The sequence below is a fragment of the Phoca vitulina genome, unplaced genomic scaffold (genome assembly GCF_004348235.1).
Source record: "Phoca vitulina isolate PV1807 unplaced genomic scaffold, GSC_HSeal_1.0 scaffold60, whole genome shotgun sequence".
In the NCBI taxonomy this organism is placed as follows: Eukaryota; Metazoa; Chordata; class Mammalia; order Carnivora; family Phocidae; genus Phoca; species Phoca vitulina.
This window is the reverse complement of record NW_022589763.1, coordinates 4,203,708-4,224,629: the sequence shown is the minus strand read 5'-3', so window position 1 is coordinate 4,224,629 and position 20,922 is coordinate 4,203,708. Positions and strand designations below refer to the sequence as shown.

General features: G+C 42.4%; 1 protein-coding gene across 1 annotated transcript in view; it reads left to right on the top strand.

Annotated features, from left to right (window-relative positions):
• Nucleotides 1–20,922, top strand: part of PUDP (pseudouridine 5'-phosphatase) — a 267,324-nt gene that overhangs the window by 234,397 nt on the left and 12,005 nt on the right. The window lies entirely within an intron of this gene.

The window sequence follows — 20,922 nt, the reverse complement described above, 5'->3', positions numbered from 1 at the left end:
TTAGGGGTCTAAGTACATTTTACCAAATATTAGCAGTGACAGGTATGTCTTTCCGGAAGGAATGTGTTACCACGCTCTAGAAATAATAGAGACAAAGAATGAACAACTCTTACATACATTTTGTTCTTTAACTATTTCATTAAACCTTTTGAATTATCACCACGACCATCATCCTAAATGTGATTATTCACATTTCTTTTTTTTTAAAAAAAGATTTTATTTATTTATTTGACAGAGACACAGTGAGAGAGGGAACACAAGCAGGGGGAGTGGGAGAGGGAGAAGCAGGCTTCCTGCGGAGCAGGGAGCCCGACAAGGGGCTTGATACCAGGACTCTGGGATCATGACCTGAGCCGAAGGCAGACGCTTAACGACTGAGCCACCCAGACGCCCCAGATTATTCACATTTCTTAAATGATAAAAAAAAAAGTAGGCTCAGAGAGAATCAATTATTTGTACATACTTCTCAAGCGGTTTAATTAAACTCAGCTATACCCCCCAAATGTGTGTGCCTGAAAAGCACATGATTTTTTTTCCATCGCGCTACATGGATATTATAGTTTACCTGTGGCAGGGGACACAAGCCAGAGGAAAGAAAGCAAGCAGGCACATCCCCGATCATAGATGCTTGCTCTGTTCTGGGCTTCTTCCCAAAGTGCATTTACCGTATAGACACCCGAGGTAAATCCCATATGGACCCAACACTACAAATGTCGATGACTATTTTAAAGGCGGGGTGGAGATTGACGGTTGACACAGCTTTGCACATTTTGAAAACACAGAATTGAATATGCAGAAAATGGAAACACAGAGGGTTTGTTCCCAGTGTGCTAGGAGCGCAGCACGTTCGAGACTCCATCCACTTTCAGTCAGGACGCTATGGCTGGCAGACAAACCGATTTATGGAATCTTACACGAAATGTTTTGCTGGGTTCTTGCAATGGTAGTCACAGACCAAAGGAGAGTGCAGTCTTTCTCAGTTCTGCTGAAAACTTCTTCAGCATGTGCATTTCAAACTGCCGAGATTTGGAACAGTTCAAAATAACCTAAAGGCGGCCCCTCAGGGGGGAGGGGTGTGGCTCGACAGAGTTTCCGTGTGCGTCTCAGCCTTCAACGCTGTTGGAGAACAAAGGTTTCCCAGCTTGAGCGATGAGGCTTCATCTCTAACACGGGTTTGGAAACATCAAGCAGACACAAGAAAAGAACCATAGTGCGACAGTAGGTGTCAAAATACACGTTCACACGTCCGGACTTCTAAGTTGTTGCTTTATGGACTCGTGCAAAAAATATCTGGGGTACTGCAGCCAGATTGAAAAGAAATGTCCTAAAATAAATATAACTAAAATCTGGGAAGAAGAACAAACCCAGAGACAGCCTTCTGGTCATTTTTTAGTGAGATGGTTGAAGAACGATGGCCAAGGGTCCAAGTGGTCCAGAGGATGAAGAAATGCAAACGTGGGTTTCATGAGAGATTATCAAGTGATATGGGGATCTGGAGAAAAGAGAACTCAGAACCACATGTGTGGTAGGTGGCCTTCTGAGATGGTTCCCAACGATCCCGACCTCCTGATACTCACACCCCTGTATGTGTATGTGCAGGATGCCCGGTGACTCCTCTACAATGAATAAGAGACAAAGTGATCTGAGATTAGCATATTGTCTCCATCAGCTCAGGCTGCGATAGCAGAATACCATAGACTGTGTGCCTCAAAAACCTCAGAATCCTGGGAGGCTGGAAGTCTGGGATCACGGTGCCTCCACATCAGGTTCCGGTGAGGATCCTCTGCCTGGCTTGCAGATATGGGCTTTCTCCCTGTGTCCTCAAGCTATGATATCTCTGATCCCACCACGGGGACTCACCCTCATGACCTCCTCAGACAGCAGCATGAGACGAAAGGACCTTCTTCCATCCATCATGAGGAGTTGAGTCCTATCAACAACCACATCCAGGAGCTTGGGAACAGGTCTTGTCCAGGTGCATTCTGGAGACAAGGCCATAGCTCTGACCGGCGGTTGGATTTGTAATTTGTGAGAGATCCTCCTGACAGGAGAACCCAGCAAAGCAGCACGGAGCCTTGATCTGCAGAAATTGCAATCAATGTTGCTGTTTCCTGTCACTAAATTTGAGATAATTTGATCATTGGATACACAGCCATCATCAATACAATATGGTAGCCCTTCTTGAATATTGAAAGGGCTTTAAAAGCTGAGATAGGTTTAGATTTCTTCTTTTGGTTCTCTAAGAGCAAGTCAGGGCAAATGAATCAAAGTGCAAAGAAGGGGGTCGGTGTACTTAATTAAAAAAAAAAGACTTTCTAACCATTTGAGATTTCTGGAAATGGAATAACTTTCTATGAAAAGCAGTTAAGTCTAGTCAGACAGTTTCAACTGGAGACCAAATGACCATATCTCCGAAATGCCATAGGGCCATTGAACCGTTGTATCAGGGATGGACTAGATCTCCAGTTCTCAAACCTGGATACCTATCACATGGGGGAATTTTAGAAAATGCCAAGTTCTGAGCCTCAGCACCAGGGATTCTGATCTAGCCAGTTGGCAGTGATTCTGCAAGTTGCATATTCTTTGACAAATTCCTCATTTCTGTTTGATGCGGGAAGTCCAAGGACTATTGTTGGGAATTCACTTGCCTAGAAGAGATCTGGATACCCAATCTTTGGATGTTAGTTTGCAATTTAAAACGTCCATAACTAATATAGGCAATGCTCTGTGTCCAGGTTCTTTCCAGGCTCACATTTTCTCCACCACATACATCTTCCCCGCCATTTATTTTTTAATTTTTTTTAAAATTTTATTTTCTTATGTTAGTCACCATACAATACCTCATTAGTTTTTGATGTAGTGATCCACAATTCATTGTTTTTATATAACACCCAGTGCTCCATGCAGTACGTGCCCTCCTTAATACCCATCACCGGGCTAACCCATCCCCCTACCGCCCTCCCCTCTAAAACCCTCAGTTTGTTTCTCAGAGTCCATAGTCTCTCATGGTTCATCTCTCCCTCCGATTCCCCCCTTCATTTTTCCCTTCCTTCTCCTAAAGTCCTCCATGCTATTCCTTATGTTCCACAAATAAATGAAACCATATGATAATAGACTTTCTCTGCTTGACTTATTTCACTTAGCATAATCTCCTCCAGTCCCATCCATGTTGATGTAAAAGTTGGGTATTCATCCTTTCTGATGGCTGAGTAATATTCCATTGTATATATGGACCACATCTTCTTTATTCATTCATCTGTTGAAGGGCATCTCGGCTCTTTCCACAGTTTGGCTATTGTGGGCATTGCTGCTATGAACATTGGGGTGCATATGGCCCTTCTTTTCACTACCTCTGTGTCTTTGGGGTAAATACCCAGTAGTGCAATTGCATTGGGTCATAGGGTAGCTCTATTTTTAATTTTTTGAGGCACCCCCACACTGTTTTCCAAAGTGGCTGTACCAACTTGCATTCCCACCAACAGTGTAAGAGGGTTCCCCTTTCTCCACAACCTCTCCAACATTTGCTGTTTCTTGCCTTGTCCATTTTTGCCATTCTAACTGTTGTAAGGTGGTATCTCAATGTGGTTTTGATTTGAATTTTCCTGCTGGCTAATGATGATGAACATTTTTTCATGTGTCTGTTAGCCATTTGTATGTCTTCTTCGGAGAAGTGTCTATTCAGGTCTTCTGCCCATTTTTTGACTTGATTATTTGTTTTTTGGGTGTTGAGTTTGAGAAGTTCTTTATAGATCTTGGATAGCAGCCCTTTATCTGTAGTGTCATTTGCAAATATCTTCTCGCATTCTGTGGGTTGCCTCTTTGTTTTGTTGACTGTTTCCTTTGCTGTGCAGAAGCTTTTTATCTTGATCAAGTCCCAAAAGTTCATTTTTGCTTTTGTTTCACTAGCCTTTGGAGATGTATCTTGAAAGAAGTTGCTGTGGCCGGTGTCAAAGAGATTACTGCCTATGTTCTCTTCTAGGATTTTGATAGATTCCTGTCTCACATTGAGGTCTTTCATCCATTTTGAGTTTATCTTTGTGAATGGTGTTAGAGAATGGTCGAGTTTCATTCTTCTGCATGTGGCTGTCCAATTTTCCCAGCACCATTCATTGAAGAGACTGTCTTTGTCCCATCGCATATTTTCCCTGCTTTGTCAAAGATTATTTGACCATAGAGTTTGAGGGTCCATATCTGGGTTCTCTATTCTGTTCCATTGGTCTATATGTCTGTTTTTGTGCCAGTACCATGCTGTCTTGGTGATCACTGCTTTGTAATAGAGCTTGAAATCAGGCAACGTGATGCCCCCAGCTTTGTTTTTCTTTTTCAACATTTCCTTGGCGATTCGGGTCTTTTCTGATACCATACAAATTTTAGGATTGTTTGTTCCAGCACTTTGAAAAATGTCATTGGAATTTTGATCGGGGTGGCATTGAAGGTATAGATTGCTCTGGGTAGCATAGACATTTTAACAATGTTTATTCTTCCGATCCATGAGCGTGGAATGTTTTTCCATCTTTTTGTGTCTTCTTCAATTTCTCTCATGAGTGTTCTGTAGTTCCTAGAGTATAGATCCTTTACCTCTTTGGTTAGGTTTATTTTGAGGTATCTTATGGTTTTTGGTGCTATTGTAAATGGAATCGTTTCTCTAATTTCTCTTTGTACAGTTGCATTGTTAGTGTATAAGAAAGCAACTGATTTCTGTGCATTGATTTTGTATCCTGCCACATGACTGAATTGCTGGATGAGTTCTAGTAATTCGGGGGTGGAGTCTTTTGGGTTTTCCACATAAAGTATCATGTCGTCTGCAAAAAGAGAGAGTTTGACCTCTTCTTTGCCAATTTGAATACCTTTTATTTCTTTTTGTTGTCTGATTGCTGTCGCCAGGACTTCTAGTTCTATGCTGAACAATAGTGGCGAGAGTGGTCATCCTTGACGTGTTCCTGATCTTAAGGGAAATGCTCTCAGGTTTTCCCCATTGAGGATGATATTCTCTGTGGGTTTTTTCATAGATGGATTTTATGAACTTGAGGAATGTTCCCTCTATCCCTATATTCCCTGCCATGTAAAACAAAGTGGGCAAGGGGAAATATTGGAATGAGCATCTCTTCCCTGAGAGGAACGCGGTGATGCACCTCGCATGTTTGGGGGCATGTCGTTTTCATTACCTTCGCAAATACAAACACTGAGCATTTTCCATTTTCAGTAAACCTTCATTGATGTGTCTTTCCTGACAACCTGAACATTTTGCCAAAGATTGGTCAAGGACATGAGACAAGACTGTGTGTCCATTCACCCCATAAATACATACCAATGGTGTTAGCACTGAAATAGCCACAAAGAAAAGAGAAAGTCTCCATCCTCAAGGAACCCGGAGGCCAGAGGAGGCGCAGAAACATTCTGATGTGAATGGAGTCCCAAGAGCCATGAAACAGGGAAAGAGGTACCTAACCCAGATTTGACGGCAGGAAAGGGAGACGAGATGTGGAATCAGCCCTTAGGCTGTACTAAAACATTACAACTTTATTCTAAGGGCATTTTCCGTTGTGCCGAAGAATGTCAAGTAGGGGAGTAACCACCTTGTTTCAGAAGATCACCGTTAGCTTTGGTACAGGAAAGATTGGGGCGTGGGATGGCGCATTTAATTGCATTTGAAGAATTTTTCGCAAATACAGTTGACCCTTAAACAATATGGTTTTGAACTGTGCAGGTCCACGTAGACTTGAATATTCTCAATAAATACAGTAGAGCCCTGTAAATGTATTTTCTCTTCCTTATGATTTTCTTAATCACATTTTGTTTTCTCTGGTTTTCTTTTTTGTAAGAACACAGTATATAATCATACAGACTATGTGTTAATGGGCTGTTTATGTTATTGATAAGCTTTCCGGTCAACAGTGGGCTGTTACTAGTTAAGTTTTGGGGGAGTCAAAAGTTATACCCAGATTTTTGACTGTGTGTGTGTGTTGGGGGATGGTTGGTGTCCCACATCCCTCCCCATGTTGTTCAAAGGTCAACTGTAATTTTAAAAGTCGGGAATCTTTTAAAGAAGGCTTGCAGCCAAAAATCACTTCCTTGTCCCACCTCATCACCTCCCGTTTAAAGGACTTCCCTAGAGACCATCAGCTCTTCCACTGTTTCTTCTGAAATTTAGAGGAAAGCATTTGTTCATTTGTCTGCCTAAGAGGTATCTCTTCTCTATTAGCATGAAAATGATTTTTAAAAACAATCAGCAAAAGTAACAAAAGCACCAACCTCTCTCAACCCACTTCTTTCACCTCGCTATCATCGGAAGATGTTTGGTGTTGGTGGAAATAGGGAGGTTAGTTGATGGAACACTTTCTGAAAACACTAGAACTTACTCACCTTGCATGACTGAGACTCTATACCCACTGAACAGTCTCCCCATTTTCCCCTCCCTCCAGCCCCTGGCAACCATTGTTCTGTTTTCCATCCCCTTCCCAGGCAAGACTTCTTTTCCCATTTGTTCTGGACCAAACTTGATTTCTTAAAGCCAAGAGAAGAGCTCTTTCCATGCATGGGGACTGAGCAATCTTTAAAATCTGAAGTTGCTCAATGTCCAGCTGGGGAAAGTGTGGGTTATTGTTTTGTTGACCCTTATTCAGACCTTGATGGGCTCCCATACTTTCATGGTGCCCACACAGAAGGAGAGGCAAAATTGCCTCCTACATAAAATATCACATGAAAATCCTGTCTTTGGTGTCTACCATTCCCCACATTGCAGCTGAAGGAATCCTTCCTAAGCTCTGCACCCATCCCGGTCCCTGCCCTCACCCAGGCTCTGGGAGCAGCTTCCCAGAACCCTAGCAAGTGCAAACAGACCTCTTGGGGATGGCAATTTGCATGACAATGAAACCTTATAGTTCCACAGGTTTTAAAAGAAGGGATTACTGGAACTTTCATTTAAGACTTCAAGGTTTGACAGAATTGTCAGAACTCCCACTCACCACCCTTGCAAGATGAGTGTTTCAAAATTCCCCATGTAACATCGCTCCCCACTCCACATGGCGCTGCTCTGAGATGTCTCACCTTGAGACTCTGGATGGTAGACGAAGGCGTGTCTGTGCACGCCTTTCTCACCATAATTTACAGCAGCGATTCTTGCCTGGAGTTGCAAATCCTTCTCCTCAGAGGACGCACCCCTAAGTCACAGGGTCACTGTTCTGCTCTACCCCTGGCATGATTCCAACCCCGGGGAACATCTCAATGTTAGCTGCTCACACTATTGTTAGTCACTGTTCTCACTCCCCCCTGCATGTTCTATTTTCTCCTGTTTCTCTCTCGGGGTGACCTATTTTCCTGGAGGCCTCTCCCTCCTTCTTTTTCACTTCTGAATTGTCCGTAAGGGCGGTCAGGGATGCCTGGCTTTTTCATCCGCCATGTTTACCCACTGATTGTAGATGAACCCTCTGATTCATGCCATCCTTCCTGCATGGATGAGCTGGAAGTGTTGACAGATGAAAATGACATGCATGGAGGATGGAGGATGGCTCCCATGAAAGAACATACCTGTTCTAGAGCTATGCATCCCTGCTCCCATGGGTCACTCACTCCTCCCCAAATATTGAAGATGTTGAGACAAAGAAGAACTTCACTCACGCAAAGGTTCTCTTAACAATACCCAAAGCTGAACCTTCATTTGTGAGAATCAAAACTTGATTGTTGGTGAGAAAGAGAGAGGAGTGGTTGGATTTGCTGGGTTCTGCTTCAGGACAAAGCAATGCCTTCCAGTGTGGGTTGGGCCTCCCCAAGAAGGCCTAAATTACATGTAGGCTCCTGCCAGAAAGCAGTTGTATAATGAACCAAGAGGATGAACATTGTCCAGTAAGCCATTCTCAGTGTGGAGCACCAGAAGGGCCTGGGGTCTGTAGACAGACCAGGGGGACAGTCACTGTATGGACTTGGGCCCAATATCTAAATCCTGCGCCTTAGCTGGTATTCACAATTTTCCACTCTCTTTTCCCTACCATCCCTCTACATATTCTCCCCCATCCTTCATCCACTCAGAGGTCAGTGGTTACTCACTTAATAATTAGCTAATCTCAGGGACTTCTGGGAGTTCTAATAATTCTGAATGGGGATGGTGCTGCCCCCTTATGGAGCATGTGGGAAATTTGGGGGGGCATTTTTAGCAGTTGCAACAAATGGCAGCCCTTAAGCATTGGAGGTTGGGTTCGCTCTGCATGACATGCTGGAACCCATAGGCAGCCCCACAACAAAGAACGACCCCATATCCTGTATGGCTTTCAAAAGCCTTCCTAGATACCCCTTTAGGTAAAAAAACAAAAAAACAAAAAAACAAAAAAACTTCTCATAATTATCTGTGCCTACAATGGAATTCTATTTTCTCTGTAAACTCATGTACTTTTCCCTCACAGTGTTAAAACAATGAGTTTCTTGAGTCTAAGAATCATGTATCATTAAATTATATAGCTGACCCTTGAACGACATGGGTTTGAACTGTGCCAGTCAGTCCACTTAGATGCACATTCTTTTCACCAAATACAGTACAATACCACAAATTCATTTTCTCTTCCTCAGGATTTTCTTAATCATATCTTCTTTTCTCTAACTCACTTTGTTGTAAGAATACAGTACATCATACATAGAACATATCAAATATGTTGACTCAACTGTGTTATCGGTGGGACTTCTGGTCAACAGTAGGCTATTACTAGGTAAGTTTTGGGGGAGTCAAAAGTTATACATGGCTTTTTGACTGTGCAAGCAAAGGTGGGGGTTGATGCCCCTAACCCCCATATTGTGCAAAGGCCAGGTATACTCGGTTTTGTGTAGGATTTTGCCAAAGCTTGAGCACCATTATGGAAAACTATTTCACTGACCATATTGGAATTGTCTTCCACTCCCCATATTGGAATCATCTTCACATACAGAGGAGTTTCACGGAGGACTATGTTTTCTGTGATAGTTTGCCACAGCTTGTTTCATTCCATATTCTGTAAAGTACATTCAATACTATGCTTATAAATAAAGCCAACCCAAGCTCGTGTGAGCAAATACCAGCCTGTCTTGATTTCTCCTCTTGGACAGCCTGTAATTTGTCTTGGCACATTTGCCTAAATTTATTTGCCATTATTTCTGTGGTTTTTTTCCTCTTACCACCATCCAGGAAATCTTGTCTGGTGGTCCTTATCTTAATGCTATTGTTATTAGTGCCTTTTGGGTTCTACTCTTCTCACTCTTGAATTTTCTGTAGGAATGTCTTCTGATCTCCTAAACTCAGATTAGGCATCCTAAGCAGGCACCAGCATCTTTACTTCCTTATGTATGCTTGCACAATCATGCCTGATTGTTAATACGTTAGGATACATATTATTTTGTAGGAGCTATTTTCCTTGCTTTTCTCCTTTATAGCATGGCTAGGGCATTATATTGCTTTATTGTCAAATTCTGATTGTGGTAGTTTATATCATACACGAGTGTTATGTCAAGAGAAAGAAGGCATTACATTTCTTATAAAGAAGGCACTTGTTGCAGATAATGTTGAGGCACTCCAGGATACAGGTAGGAAAGTAATGTGAGAGGGACCCCCACCACAGCCTGCCTTCTCCAAGAAACATGGCACTTCACAATGGTGCTAGAAGGCATGAAAGGCCTTGGATGCGGACTGAAAAAAAACATGAGCTCATGAGCGGGGCAAGAGCAGTGGGCCAGCATTTTGGTCAGGCTTGGCCACAGGTTTTGAGACCATGTACAGATCTCATAGGCTCCATCATCTTCATGTCCCAAATGCCAAACCCACGTGTCCAGTAACTGAGTGGATGTCCACTCAACCAACAAGAACGTGTTCTTATGTTGTCGCCTCTGGGAAGGTTAGCTCTTTTCACACTGCTTTGCAATGATGTGTTTCCAACTATGACTCTGTGACCCAACCATTTTCTCTCTAAGGATAGGGGGTATTTCTTGTCCATCTTTGTGTCCTTGGACTTGAGTATTGAAAACTATAAGGTACTTCAAACATATGGGTAGACTCAATGCACTACTTCAATCATACATTTATTCCAAGCCTAGGTGAGTTTTACAGTTTTAACGCCTCTGACTTAACTGATTTTGAGTAGCCAGAACCATTGTTGTGCCTACCGACAATAACGAACATAAACCTGCTTAAGAGCCACTGTGGTTATTATAAATCTCCCTTATTTTTGCAATTTTCGATGAAAGAGAAAGGGTGGCTTTATTTCCACTCTCCACTATCCAGGCATCAGAACCAGAACATAAATGTGATACAGCTTTATGCATATCAAGGGTCATTTCCTGGAGGCACACATCATAACCACAGAATAAAATTTACATTCCTGCAGGCTTTAATTTTGTATTTATGAAATTTTTATAGGTTTTCTAATAGAGAGTCTGCCTAGAGTTTGGCCAAGGTGTGAAAAATATTATATAGTAAATGGATGGCTGTATCCACCACTATTCTCAAGACGTGAGAGTAAAAATGTAAATAGTTGAAATACCTGCAGATGAAAGACTAAAATGTCCTAGACATTAATCACTTGCCATGCCACACTAGTAAGTAGTTTGATATATATTATCCTATTTGATGCTTATAAAACTTGCTAAAGTAGAACTCACCAGTTTCCTTTTCTACATGAGGAAGCTGGGACCCAGAAAGATGGTTATACGGCCAGTAAATGATGGATATGTTGGAGCCAGATTTCTCTAACTCTAAAAACATTGCTCTGCTAGACTCTGTTCCTCATTTAGGTGATGTCTTTCTTTTGTCTTGACATTTTTTTTTTTCAGACTTCCTTTCCCTAAATGGAGCTGCTACCATGGTTTTACGGCTATTTCCCTTCATGAACATATTTTCCCATAGTCAAATTTAGCCACTTTTCCTTGTCTCTCCTTGTTAACAAATGCTTCCCAGCGTCTATAATAGAGATGCATACATTTTCATCTCTCTGCGTATGGCAAAGGGACATTTCAGCCAGTTGGAATATTGCTTTGAGTATCCATCCTCCTACATGGGTGTGAGGGCAAGCACTGTTCAGCCAACAGCCAGCATGGGAAGACGGCTTTGATCTTCAGGCCGGCAAGATGGTCTTTTTTGTAGGATGGTGCAGACCTGATTTTGTCCTCCTGAAAAGACATGTCATTTCTTGTCTTCTCCCGCAACAAGCCCGATCCGGTCCTCACACACCACACCTTCTCTTCCAACAGCACGCACACTAAAAATGCACGGTGCCAAAGCTCCTGTTGTCCCCATGTCAAAACCCAGAGAAGCAGGGATGCAGTCTCTCTTGTACACGCAGTAGTCAAACCCTGACATGAAGGATCCAAAAACTAAATTTTGACTCACACATATTTCAATCCACCATTTCATGGAGACGGCTGCTTTGATGATTTATTGTGTTGTACTTACCTAAGACCTAAGAAAGCAATCAAGGGTTCCTTGAGTGGAAGCATCGCTTTAGCATAGCTATATAAAGATGATCTGGATTGTTTAAAAAAAAAAAAACATGCAAACTTGTGATTGGCACCCTTTCCGATGGCTCCTCGTGAGCGTCTCTTCCTGTTCTCCATCACCTCCCTGTCCCGTAATGAGTGGCGTCCCGAGCCTGGCGTTGCCTCTCTATCCTGGTTGCTATGCTATGCCCTTCATGCCCTCTGCATGCTAACAGAACCCCTAAGTCACATTTCCAGTCCAGACATCTCGAGAAATCCAAGACCATGCATTCTCCTCACTCATGCATCTGTTTGGGTTCCCCAGAGGAATTTTAGCCTCAACAAGTGACAAACTTAAGTCTTGGCTTCTCCCTTCTTGCTGTCCATTGCTCAACACTTACCCTCCTGCATGTTCTCCCTGTGTTGGTAAATACGCACCTATAGCCGCAGGACGCACGTGCTACCCACGAGCTGACCTTCACGCCCTCTCTCTCCCACCATCCTCCTATCCCAACCTCACATCTGTCCCCAAATCTCGCCTTGCTTACTCTCAAAATGGCCCCCGTTTGAGGATGAGGGAGTGGCTGGAAGAGGGTTTAGGAAGGGAGATACACGTGAAAGAAAATAAGCGCAAGATAAATTGCATGTTATCAATGATACGTGCCATGAAGAATAAGCACAGGGAGGGCGTAGGGGTCCTGGAAAACCAGTCCAAACCCTTGGGAGTTGGTGGACCCATTTAGCTGACGGCACCCCATGCTCTTTCGTCTTATATGCCGTTAATTCTGGAGCCTTTCCAATCACACCTTCTCAAACAATTTTCTAAGGTTTTATGCTACATCTTCTGCATATAACATCAAAATCATCAACGAAAAAAATATTAATTTTAATATTGAAGGAACGAAAGCATTCCCCTGGATTAAATTTCCATATGTTGGCCCATGAATATAATTCTCTCGAATATAATTAAAATATCACAAAAGAAAAAGCATCAATATTATTTACCTTGAAGCCATTGCTGTAGAAAGTGACACGAACGGTTGTGCAATTATCTGGCGAATTGATCAATGCAGACTGTTAATCTCTGTGTCTCAGACGCTCCAGCCTATTTTTTCTTATCTCCTACCATTATAAATTTCTCAGCAGTGTAAAATAGGATTGTACTGTTGCCTTCAACAGGGAAGAAATGCATCAAGCTCGGAGATATGTAAATCTCTTATCAAAATTTTAGGAATTATCATGTTCATAAGAGAAAAATTTGAGATAAGGTTGAATTCCCATAAGGCGGTCTTTCAAAAGGGCCCACACTTTCCTTTTGCACTCACTACCCCGTCTTCCTCTTCTGCTTAACATGGCTTACTTACAAAGCACGTGTTTCGGAAGGGATGAGGTTGGTGGGAGTGATATATTTTATCGCCTAAAAACTGAAAACTGTATGCCATCATTGCTTTGTCTTAGTCTGGATTCTCCACTTCTTTTCTGTAAAGATTCCCACCATAAGAAGATGTAAATGTCTCTTCCAGTCTATGTCCCTTAATTGACGACTTGTTGCCGCATCATACTTTTGGTTAAGAGGTAGATTCTTAATCGGACAAGAATATTGCATGGGTTTCGTTTGACGGATGGATGACAGGCAAAGGTTCACCCAGCCTCTGATGCAGTTTCATGGCTCCAAGATCAGCTTGGGGCTCTCCCCGCTTCTGGTGCCCCCGTTTGCCACGGACTAGACCCTCCTGATGTCGTCCCTCATCTATGAGCGGCTGTCACTGAGTCTGGTGTGAAGACTAAGGGCATAGACTCTGGGGCCAGACTGCCCCCATCACACCCCTACACGGTCTTTGGTAAGTCCCCGTGACTCAGTTTCCCCACCTGTGAAATGGGTTAACAGTCCTTCTACCATCGGCCAGTGTTATCATGCTCCTTTTATGGAAGAAGATAGTGTAGCCCATTAGGGCCAAGAGGGTGTGATCTCAGCTTGGACCTCATGGTGGTTGGAGGAGGCTGGGGCTCCCCACTCAAGCTCCCTGAGCCTCAGTTTCCCACATGTCAAATGGGTTCCATAGTTTGCCTTCCTCATATGATCCCTGTGGGGACTTGAGTGAGAATACAGACGCCAAGGTGCTTTGTAAGCTGAAACACGTAAAGCACAGGCTCATTTCCATTATCACCCAGGACGCTATTGTAATTGAAGGCAATACACACAAACACACGTCCACGCCGTCTGCTTCAAGAACCCATTTTTGGTCTTCTATTCATCCTAAAAGTCTGAGGCGTCTGCCACCTCATGGAGGCGTGAATATGTAAACCCTTGGCCTGGGTGGTGTTTACCCCCAAAGACACAGGCGTGGGGCTCTTTGCGGGAGAAGGGGCGCCAGGAAGGAAACACTATTGTGTGGGCTTTTAATGCGCTTTCCTTTTTAAGTAACCGCAGAGCAGGATTACATTAAATTAGGCTGCGCGTCCTTACTCCCCTGCGGCCTCATCAAACAAAGCTTGCGCCCTGGGATCAAACAGCAGATCTTTGAAGCTGTGTCAGCAGCTTGACTTCCCCCATCCATCAGGCTCAAGACTGGAAGGCAGTTTGGAGTCTCGTTTGTGGAGGTTGGGGGGCGTGTTCTCCCCCCTCCTTGTGATCGTAGGTGAGTGTAAGCTGCTCCCAGGAATAGGACCCTCTTTCTTACCCAGAAGCCCAAGTAATTGACCACCAGAGCTGCTTGAGTTGTGCATATCGATCAGTGACAGTCCGAGGCTCTCTTGCCATCACTCGTCCTGGGAGGCCTAATTAACAGAGGCTTGCTTGCTGAATTAGATAAAATTTACTGTCCGTTGAAATTAATGTGATGTTGTCTGAGCATCCTTCACCTAATACTGGAAAATGAAGTTTAAGTGCTGGGAAGGTGTGGGCTGGGGCGTCCTATTGAGAGCTGAAACATTTAACAGTAGCAAAGAAGTCACTTTTTCAGAGTTTGCTTGGGCCAGCTAGAAGAACAAATATTGTGTATTTGTCCTCACACCTGATAGCCAGCATGTAAACCTAACAACTAATTGTTATGCAAAACAACTCCTATGAAGAATTATTTGCTATGGTGGCTATTGTCATTTACTTTTGCTCCACTGAGAATTGAGATGTTTCTTCCATTAAAGATAAGCAATACAGATTTACCATGATTTGGTAGCATTGGGGAAATAATAAAAGAGTTTGAACTTCATTATTTAATACTTTGAAAGGCAGAGGAGGGAGGACTATTTCTAAATCTAGATTTGCAGTTAAATCTGAAAGAAGAAAATTTAATCAACTCTGACTATTTCAGATGCCAGGGCTGTTTTTGTATCTGCGATTTTGTAAAATGTAATTCTTCCTATTGTATTCCAATTAATTGGTGGTGCAATTTTTTAAGTAGCTCTGTTCAGGACTTCACAGATTTCTGCCAAGATATCCTTAGTCTTCTGTGTAGCACTCTCTAAATTCTATAAATATCCATTTTGTCTTTCTTGAGAAACTAATTAGAAGAAAAAAAAGTTAGGACTAAAACCATATTAATAGATGCTCTGTAAACAATTAGGGGATCATAGTTTTAGACCCAAATACTTAACAACCTTGATTTGAAGGAATAGGGAAACATTTTTAAAAAATCAATATATATTTCTATTTCTCTCTTCCCTAGGTATTTTTTTTTAAAAAAAGAGAGTTTTGCCCTGGTTAGCTTGACTGGTTTGATAGCCAAATATGCATTGATCTTGGGGTTTAGTATTATATTTGAATACATAGAAATGAAGGCCTTATGAAAATCTTCAGACCACATTTCAAATATCTAGAGGTCATTATGTCTGAAGATACTGTATTTATTTATTTTGCACGTTTAGCCACGTTCATTTTGAATTCTTCTGGAAAGAGTTTGGTCTAATTCAACCAGTGAAATAATCACCTTACGAGCTGACACTTCCACCAAGTCCTTCTGGTCATTTTAGAGTCAAATGCCGTAGGAAAGATGCGTCATTGTGAAGCTCAGGACTCTTTTTGTAGGAACAAGGGAAAGGGTAGCAGCTCATCACGTGTAACCTCTCTAGGTCACCTGTTTTTACATCTTATTTTAGACACATAAAGGATCACTGGAAGACCGATCCATAATTATACTGAGATGATTCATCCTTTTAAATGCTTACATGCATTTTATTGAGAAAGTATATCATAATTCATTTAACCATTATTCTATCTGTAGACATTTAAATTATATCCAAATTTTATTGCTATAAACTATCATTTCCTAAGTACTTTTGTCATATCCTGTGAGCTAGAACCAAACTACAGTTCACCTTTGAACAACATGGGGGGGTTAGGGGCGCCAACCCCCCACATAGTCAAAAGTCCACCTATGACCTTTGACTTCCTGAAAATGAAACTACTAAAAGCCCCCGTTCACTAGATGCCTTACCAATAATATATAAACAGTTGATCAACACATAGTTTGTGTGTTATGTTATTATAACCTGTATTCTTGCAATAAAATAAGCCAGAGAAAAGAAAATGTGATTAAGAAAATCATCAGGAAAAGAAAATATATTTATAGTACTATAAATATTTATTTGTTGTATATATATTGATGTATTCAATATATATTACATTGTATACAAATACTGTATACAAATATACTTGTATGTTACATATTGGATACAAATATTTATTGAGTGTCTTTATTGAAAAAACAAGTGGGACCCATACAGTTCAAACTCATATTGTTCACGAGTCAATTATATTTTAATTACTCTTGCTTAAAATATGATTTAATACCTGTGGGGCATCATTTCCCCCCTTAATTACCTGAGTTTCTTTCCATGAATTTTACTGGCTTTTTTTTTTTTTTTTTTTGCAGTTCCCCCCTGCCTTGTGAATCTTAGAATAAGCTTGTCTATTTCAAGCATAAATCTGATTAATTATATCTTTTTTCTGAAACGTGAACATGGAAGTGTAAGAATGAAAACATAAACCTCTTTTATACTTTGGGACAATCATCTGAAAAGATTCTGTATTTTAATATATTGAATATAATATCTGCAAGAATGAGATTATGGCACCTGATGGTGAGTTGCCAGTGAATGGGATTTATCATAGTCATTTACTATCAATGTCATCGATGTTATTGACACCAATTTCACTGAACACCGGTGTCAACCCATGTCAACGTTTTTGTACTGAATACTTGTCATCTCAGCCATAGTCTGCGTATTTTCGTTTTGCCCCCGCGGTGGAAGATGGTGCTGGTGTGTGTATTAGTCAGCTGTCTCATGCCGTGTAACAAATACACACCAAATGTCTCATCTTATAATAACGCACATTCATGTTCTCACAGCTTCCGTGGCTCGGAAGTCCTGCAGTGGCCGAGCTGGGTATCTGTGGCTCAGGGCACCTCGTGGTGTCGGCTGGGACTGCAGTCCTTTGAAGGCTTGCCTGGGGAGGGAAGATGTGCGTGCACGATGGCTCGCTCGCATGGCTGTTAGCTCCGAGTCTCCGCTCCTTCGGATCTGTCGGAAGAACCTCCGCTCTGTACTGTGCACAAGACAGCCGCTGGCTTTCTGCAGAAGGAGGGAGCCAAGACAGAGAGCGAGAGAGAAACCAGAATGTATTTCACGAGCTCGCTTTGGGAGGCATGCTCCAGCATGGCACAGAGAGTAGAGTCCTATTGGCCATACAAACCGATCCTGGTAGAAGGCAGTTCAGGATGATGTACGGGTGTGAACAGCATGGGGCAGGGAGCCTCACAGCCCCCTTGAGTGCAGCTACGGCAGTGAGCAAGAGCTGATACTTTCAGTTCTCTCTCTGGAGCCTGAAACGCATCATTTGTATTCAAATTTTCAATTGCGTGTGGTCCAGTGCTTTCCTTTGATAATCTGGCACCATCACCAGCATGTGCAATGTAGTGGGCTACCATGACCACAGTTATGAATGTGGCCAATAAAATTACCTTTGGGGGGGGCACCTGGGTGGCTCAGTGGGTTGAGCATCTGCCTTCAGCTCAGGTCATGATCCCAGGGTTCTGGGATCAAGTCCTGCATCAGACTCTTTGCTCAGCAGGGAGTCTGCTTCTCCCTCTCCCTCTGCCTGCCACTCCCCCTGCTCAGTGCACGTTCTGTCTCTCTGTCAAATAAGTACATCTTTAAAAAATTAAAATAAATAAAATAAAATCACCTTTAGGGGAAATCTCTTAAGTTATGGAGTTCTTTGTTTTAACATCATTCTTTTTAAAATTTAATGATTTTTTCCTTCTCCATAGTTAATTCTTTATTTAGGTTGAACATTATTTCCTAAACCAAAAGAGCGCAAATTGTCAAAGACACCAGAGATTATACCATCTGCGATGTACCCAACAGGGCTACGTGGTGAATCGTTCCAACAAGCTGGATAAATACTTCCTTTTTGCTGGCCACATCTCGCCCCTTGTAAGATCTGTACTGTGTTCCAGAAAACTCAGATGAGGTGCATGTTAAGAAGGACTAAGTCCTGTGGCTTCCTGTCCTTCCTTAGAATCTGTCTTTCTCGCTCTCCTTCTCTCCCTGCATCCCTCATCCCTCCATCCCTCCCACTTATTCTGTTTTAGATTACCCAAAACACACACAGGAGTCTATAATCCAGACAGAGTTGGATGTGCCAGTGATTCACACAGATATAAACTACAAAATATAACTTGTTTTACAGTGCATTCTTTTTTTTAAAGAAAGATTTTATTTATTTATTTGTCAGAGAGCATGCACAAGCAGGGGAAGCAGGAGAGGGAGAAGCAGACTCCCCACTGAGCAGGGAGCCCGATGTGGGGCTCCATCCCAGGACCCTGGGATCATGACCTGAGCCAAAGGCAGACACTTAACCCACTGAGCCACTAAGATGTCCTTACAGTGAATTCTTTACTCAATTCTGTGACCATAAGGAAGGATGTGGAGATAATTTCTGGAAACTCACTGAATAGAAAAATTAAAGGCACAGTAAGATATTCTACCATATTGGCCAAGAAGCTTTTGATCTTTCCTTTTCTTTATTCTTCCTGATCCACAATTTGACTGTCCTTAAGTAATAATTTAAGTCCAAAATATCAGTCATAATGAAGGGACTTACCGAGAAACACTTGCTCATAAACACACGTGTGTACACACACACACACACACACACACACAAACATTCTGAACCTAATTAAAACAAAACTATTTTCAATTTCTACCCCTCAGGCATCTCTAATGGGATAAAAGGTGTCATGTTTGATGAAATAATGGTCTTCCATTCAGGGCCTTCTTATGGTCCAAGAGGCCAGCTCTCTCGCAATGAGTATGACCTTGGTTTGGGATTGCTAATGATGTTGAATCACTGTACTTCACTTCTTTTCAGGGAGGTTATGGTAGCAATTAACTTCACAATTCACATGGTCAAGATGACTCACAGTTGAAAGCTCCTGAGTTGTCTGAAGATCAGTTTTTTCTTTTAGGATTGCACTAGAAAGCCTAAAAGCAGCCGTGAAACAGGACGGTGTGAATAGCAAAGGTCTGATTTCCAGGAAGGAGACTCACCGTTGGGGAGTTTATCACCCCGTTTTCCCTCCAGGGACTGAGAGTCAGTATATCTCAGTTTTTGACATTTTATAAGGCTGTATTATACCTCTCAATAATTGTTATTATTTATTCAAGACATCATATTAAAAAGATGTGCGGAGAGAATTCTTCTTGAGTCTCTTGCATTTCTGCATGTATTGGAATTAGAGGTCCTGACAGGCTTCCTTCTGGAAAATCTTTCAAGGATGTTTGTGTCGCTAACAGCCTTGGGTTAGGTTGTTGCTAACAACATTGTCCTCCTCCCAAACAAGTAGCCAGTTTGCTTACTCATCATGACTTTATTAATAAAGACAATGTCTTCTGTGAGAGGAAAGATCAGACAGGCTGACCCCCCATTATTAGTATTCAGGTAAGGTTCCCTAAGTGCAGGATCCTCTCCTACAACACCATCTACTATGTGTGCACCTGCCGTGGGGGAGCCAGCCGCCATGTTGTGAGGAAACCCTATGGAGAGAGAGCAAGGGGCCCAGGAAACAAGAGACCAGGGCTTACCTTCAACCACATGAGCGAGCCACAGATGGGACTACAGCCCTGACCAACAGATGGGCTACAAGCCCATCAGATACTTTGAGCCCGAGGAACCCAGCCAAGACACACCTGGGCTGTTGACCCACAGAAGCTGTGAGACGTGTGATGTTTGGGTTGCTACATTTGGGGATGATTTGTCACACAGCAGTAACTAAATAATACAAACCAAGAAGAGTGCCTAGAACATGAGAGGGGTTCATTAATGAACAAGTTAAAGAAGATACGTGTTTCTAGGTTCATGGATGTGGTCCTCTTGACAACCAGTGGGGCTCTCTGGTTCCCAGAAATGGCATTATAGTTCTCAGACAGCCTGGACAATGGAGCTGTGGCTCTTCTCCATCTATCTATCTATCAGCTATCTATCATCTCTCTACCTACCTGTCAGTCCCTCTCTCCATCCATCTATCCATCCATCCATATCTCCCTCACTCCCTCCATCCCTCCCTCTCTCCGTCCATCCCTCCATCCATCCATCCTTCCATCTATCTATCCATCCATCATCTATCTGTCCATCCATCCATCATATCTATCTATCTATCTACCTACCTGTCCATCCATCCATCCATCCATCATCCATCCATCTATCCATCCATCCCTCCCTCATTCTCTCCATCCCTCCCTCTCTCCGTCCATCCCTCCATCCATCCACCCATCCATCATATCTGTCTATCCATCCATCATCTATCCATCTATCCATCCATCCATCCATCCATCCATCCATCCATCTATCATCAATCTATGCATCAAAGAAATTAAGGACAGGCCAGAAGAAGCCTCCCTACATGAGCCTACAGCCAATCCTAGACATGTAGCTGAGATAGAGAACATGGGATTCACCACAAATCCTCTTGAACAGGACTGGCTGTTTGGGAGTTACCATCTTGTAAGCCTACTGTGGATGGCCAAGTCCACCTGCTCGGGAATAAATGAACAACCTTCTCAGGAATAGATAAATAATCCTTACTCTGGAGGGAGATGCTGATTAGTTTTCAGGTTTCATATTTCTGAGTGGGGTATGCAAAACTGGGTAAGCTGAGACCTTCTTCTAAATACATGTTTCAGAGAACGTCCAAGTACCTGCCTGCAGCCCCCACTTGTTGGTCCCGTCTGCAGTGTCCACAGTCCTCTCTTTGATTCTGAATCCAGGTACTTTTCTTCCCACAGAAGGGAATCCAAACTAGTACTATGGTGAGCCACTCTCTTCTTATGTTTTTTAATAATTTATTTTTTTCCCAACAAATATATCCCCCAATGAAAATTTTCAAACATACAAAAACTTGAAGGAATTCTCCCTTGGACAGCTATGTCCCTGCTACACAGATGCTACCATTCATTAACTAAAATTAACATTTTACTAGATATATTAGTTTCCTA